The sequence below is a fragment of the Pygoscelis adeliae genome, unplaced genomic scaffold (assembly GCF_000699105.1).
Source record: "Pygoscelis adeliae isolate BGI_AS28 unplaced genomic scaffold, ASM69910v1 Scaffold839, whole genome shotgun sequence".
Classification (NCBI taxonomy): Eukaryota; Metazoa; Chordata; class Aves; order Sphenisciformes; family Spheniscidae; genus Pygoscelis; species Pygoscelis adeliae.
The window spans coordinates 103,699-109,031 of NW_008825555.1; positions in this window are offsets into that span (position 1 = coordinate 103,699).

The window sequence follows — 5,333 nt, forward strand, 5'->3', positions numbered from 1 at the left end:
ATGGTTCCCAACCGTTTCCAGCTGTGCTGCATGTTTTTCCCATATGACAGGAGAGCTGGGCAGCTTTACTTTCACAAAATGTTCTAAATTTGCTAGATGAATAAGTGACACAGAATAGGTATATTATCCCCATGTGTCACGACTTTCCCAGCAAAATAAGAGTCAGAAATCCAACTTTCCCATTCTCAGTCCTCCTTCAAACCACTCTTAGTAGATTTGAGTTGGTTTGCCAGACTATTAGTCTTTTGTTTGGCCACACCTCTTTCTTATGCTAACAAGATCAATACAGGAGTGCCTGGATGTCAAAGGTACACTCAGAAATATGCACGTAAGAAAGACAGGATGTGAGAAGTTTGGCTTAGCCATAAAGTTTTGCAGAGTTCCAGATCTTCTCTGATCTACTCCAGTTTCAATCAACAGTTTCAATCCTGACGCTCTGGATAATATCCTGAGCTCAAGCACACCTCCATGGAAGACCCCAAGGAATAGGTGTATGTAATCAAATGCATTCCTTGGCTCTACACAATTTCTATGAAATACTGAGGAAAGCCACTTGCATACTATTCACGCTTAATATAGAGCACCTACTCAAATAAACATGCTGAGGTAGAAATGAACTAATAACTAGCTCTAATCTCTTTTAAAGGTCAGAAGCCCGCTAAAATGTTTCCAATGCATTTTCAAGCATGAGCCTACCCAAAACCTGTGGATCTCTTTCCTTGTACTGGGTTCCCAGCACGAGGTGCTTTCCCTCCCTGCAGAGCTTCGCCTGCAGAACTTCAGGCCTTCCCAGGGCTTTTTCTTTGGACTCTGATGTCTGCAGAGTGAGCGTCTTTCACCTGTCTGCCCACTGCTACCTCTCACCTCATCAACATCTCCAGACGGAGGGTTAGAGTCCAGAAAACACAGGGGGGATAGCAGGGAAACAGCTGAGCCACTTTACTTGCAACTAAGCACAATCCATTTAGAAGTCCAATTAGAAAAGTTATGGTTAATTGCTACTCGGGAGGGAGAAGCAAGGAAGAAATCTTCTTGCTTAAGAGATAAGGACAACATTATCTAATCCCAGCTGAAGTTCTTCCCTTTGTGCCTAACAGAAGTTCACTCCATTGAGTCCTCTATACAGCTCTCCCAAACCAATCTAGCTTTCATCTGATATCCTACATTATTCAAAGAGACTCTTCCAGCAATCAGGAAGAGAGCACAGGTACTCATCCTCTGAATTTCGTTTTACACAGCACTGCCACCTCTGACACTCTCAGGGACCCCTATGAAGGGCTACGAGACCCCCCACACCACAAGGCATTTCCATATGGACCAGTGCCACCCATTTTATGGCCCATTAAGACCAGATAGCCATCTGGGGAGATGACTGAAGAACGAAGAATGGAGTTAATTGGGCCAGGTACGCAGGAGGGGAAAGAAAGTTGGCATGTGGTCACTCATGCTGCTCTAGCTGATTACACTGGTAGTAAACCTTGCACTCCAAGACCACATTTGCTTTCCAGGCCCAAGAAAAATATGTGCTTCCTCCTGTGTTCATTAAGTCGGTATGAAGACTGGTGTGGAACTCCTGCGAAAAAGAAGCTTTCCATGGCTGTGCCATCCTGTATGTGCCTCTCCAGCAACTTGCTTCAAGCCCATTTTATTTCCTCTTTCATCACCAGAACTTTCTGCCAGAAATGACACATTAAGTATTTGGCATTGAAAAAAATAAAAGAAGGTGAATGGGGAAAAACACATCTGCACACAGAGTGATGGTTGTAAAGAGAGCAAGAGCAATGTCAGTGCTCTTCGGAAAAACAATTTACATAGGCCAAAGGATGACTGCCAATAAATACTAATATCTTTTATTAGACATTGCATGTCTTAACCCCATTTCCCTTAATGCTTTATTACACATTTTACCTCGTACCACACTGATGGAGATTTAAAGCCACCTCAAAGAGTACAAGAGTGTATAAAAGAAGCAAAGAAACATTTTGATTTCCTCTTTACCAAAAAGGAGGAAAAAAACCAGTGAGGATAGTAAAGTGTTAAAAATGTATAATCTATTTTTCAGTCTTCCAAGTAACCTCCCTACATACAGCCATGTAGACCTACCAAATCCATAAAATATTTCATTTTTGTCTCCTCCTACAGGTGCAGCACAATTTCAACCTCCAACACAGTGTACAGATTTCTTGGTGAGATTTTTCAGGAAACAAATTAAAATCAAGGACTAGAGTCCTGCAACATGAAACTGCAAGATTTTTGAAATTAATATTATACTCTTGTGTCAACCAATTCCAGTGAGACTCGTCATACATATTTACCTGTATGCATAAATCTTTAAAATATGAAATCCCAGATATGGTTATTTTTACCCGATTTATTTATATTATGAAAATTAAAATAGATTTTATGTTATTCTAGCATTTATCAGCCTTGACTTCATGCTTCATTTAGTAAAAGAGAGGAGAGAAAGAAAAAGCAGCGGATAAAAAGGTTTTCATGAAAATGGCCCTGTTTTAGGAGGAACCTGGTACAATTTTCTTTACACTGCCAATATACTTCCACACCCCATCTGGATGTAAACCACTTTAAACAAAAAGCACAGATATACCATTACAGCTTTTTTCAGCCTGCCTGTAGAAACTGCCACATGTGCAACTGAGAAAAAGTATCTAACCCAGTAATAGCTTTCCCTTTCCAAGAGGAAATATTTGCATCAGTGTAAGCAAGTTTTAGAAATACAGAAATAAGTGCTTAAAGGCTGAGCTATGTTCACTTTCCACTGACTTCAGAGATTGGACCGTTCACATAAGATGAAGATATGGTTCAAAATAAAGTAACGATACAAAAATATACAGTAAGATACAGAAACACAAGTCTTGAAGAGCAGAAGAAAGCATTCTGAAAAACTGTGTTATCACATACACATTCACCTTCTTTTTTACATTCAAAGCATATGAAAGTTCCAGTCCAAAATGCCTTGACAGAAAAAGTTGCTCAACTGCCTAAACATCCCATTTAACACACTCACTGCTCTTACAGAGTGTCGGTATGGATTTAATCTCACAGACAGCTCAGAAGACTGTGGACAAATATTGTCACCCGATAATAATTACCATTTGTTCTCATTTTCCTTCTGTATATACTGACAAATATGCTTTTTCTGCTTTTTCAGCTGAAGCAGCCAATTACCTGCAGCGCTTTGTAAGCTCCCATCCATGCTCCCCAGGAAACGGATAATGTGCCATGCAGCACAGTGGGGAGAGCTCACTCGGATGCAAAATAATTATGAACTTGCTCAAGTAAAGTCTCTCCACTGCATTCGCAGGCTGAGCTATGTGTTAGCTGTATTTATTCACCACTGAAAGACTATCATTTACAGTTATGAACCTGGCAAATACTGAGCATTTAAATAATTCTACTTTTGCTTAGCCGCACAAAGGGGTTTTATTCTTCTACCACAGCTGTACACAAAAGAATAGAGTGCCATTTCAGATCAAAACTCCTGAAGTTACTACTTACCAGCTTGTGATTATGTATTCAGTAAGCCCGATGAGCTGAAAAGATTTTGTTGTAGAAGAAAAAAGTTACAAAAAACCAGGCAAAGTTAAGAAAAATGAAGGGAAACTAGCATAAATCCTCTCTTCATTCATCTACGTAAATGCTCCTGAAGACGAAAAAGGACCTTAAAGAAAGTGCTCTCAGCAAAGACTACATCCTCTTGTCAGTCAAACCCTACATAGTTTCAGCTAGGCATCCGTCCAAAAAGACATGGAATTATTCTATTTTTGTCTCCCAGTGCAAGTGGAAACATTTTTACAGATTTGTGGTGAGGACTTCAATTTTTGTAGTGGTCAGCTAGTAGAAGAATGTAATTAAAGACCCTGTTAAACATAAGACTGTTCACAAAGGAAGAACTGGATTAATTTGGAGATAAATAACAATTCCATTACAGTACAGTCGGATATAGAAGCACAATAAAAACTTTCAAGAAGGTTAAAAATCCAGATGTGGTTTACTGGAAGAAAGTTGTAAAAAACTTCTTTTTTAAACACCATTGTCGTCAGGAGTAGTGGGACAACAACACATTTTCAACAAATGTAGGCTTATCTTTTTTAATGAAATAATTTTGGTTAAAAAAAAAATTAATGATTTTACATGAAAAGCTAAACATTTGTTTTACCACCCATGTTATGTCTGGTATGTTACTGTTTTTATTCAACACAGGTGTTTCCTTAGAAGTAGTTCACATTATAAAATAAACCTAAACCTCTGACTTTGTAAAGTATGAAAATACCTTGGAAATTATGTTTCACTTCTGCTGCATTTAATTTTTATTCTTATTAGATCAATAAGAAAGTATGGTCATTTCCTGTGTACATTCAGTCTGGAAGCTGACACTGAAACTCAGTGTACATCTTTACTGATCCCTCAAGCTCTCCAGATACAAGACTTTCCTCACAAGGGAAGCTTTTAGTTCAATTTCCCAGAATTCTGTCATCATTGAAGAGGCTGAACTTTTGTCCCCGCTGCCTTCTCTTCTCTGCTCCAACTTCCTCACCCCTTTCACGCTTGCTTGTTATTCCGCTCCCGTCAATCCCCCTTTGATGTCCTCCATTGCTGCCCTCTTCCATTACGCACTGATATCTCTTTTTAGTCCTCTTCATAGCTCTAAATCCCTGTCTTCTGGTCCTGCTCACCAAGTGAATGCCCTACCCTGTGGTCAGTCTTAGGGTTTCTCCAGCCACCACTGCCTGCTGAGCTACCTTCCAAGCTACTCCTTAAGTACAGAAAGCTCTCTCCTGAGTTAGTCCATAAAGTAAGCTGGTCCTGGCTGTCATTATCCTTCAGGTCAAAGCCTTCACCCAGATGCACTAGAAGACATTAGTCAACCGTAACAGTAAGTTGGAGGGTGGTGAGGAACAAACAGTGCCTTTTTTAACAGAGAAGCAAAGCACTCGCTGTCCCCCTGTTCCCCAGTTCTCCATACTTACATGTTGCTTTTTTGCTCTGATGTTTCAAGTTTTCTTACAGTGTGAATATCCTTGGGGTAGGAAATATCTCTTACTAAATTTTGAATTAGTCTTTAGTATAACAGGATCCAGTCTTTTTACACTGCTGGGCGTTATTGCAAAGCAAGCAAGAAATAAGCTCTTTCTTTAACATCTTGCTACTTATTATCTTCTTCCTCAAATCACAGCTCTTGCAAGATGTAGCTGCAACTGAATGAAGAGATTCATTTTAATTTTAGGGACGAAAAATGGAGAGAAAAAAAACCTCTGTGTAGATGAGTGCACACACATTACCAGAAAGGACATCAGGCTGTTAAAGCTTCAGCA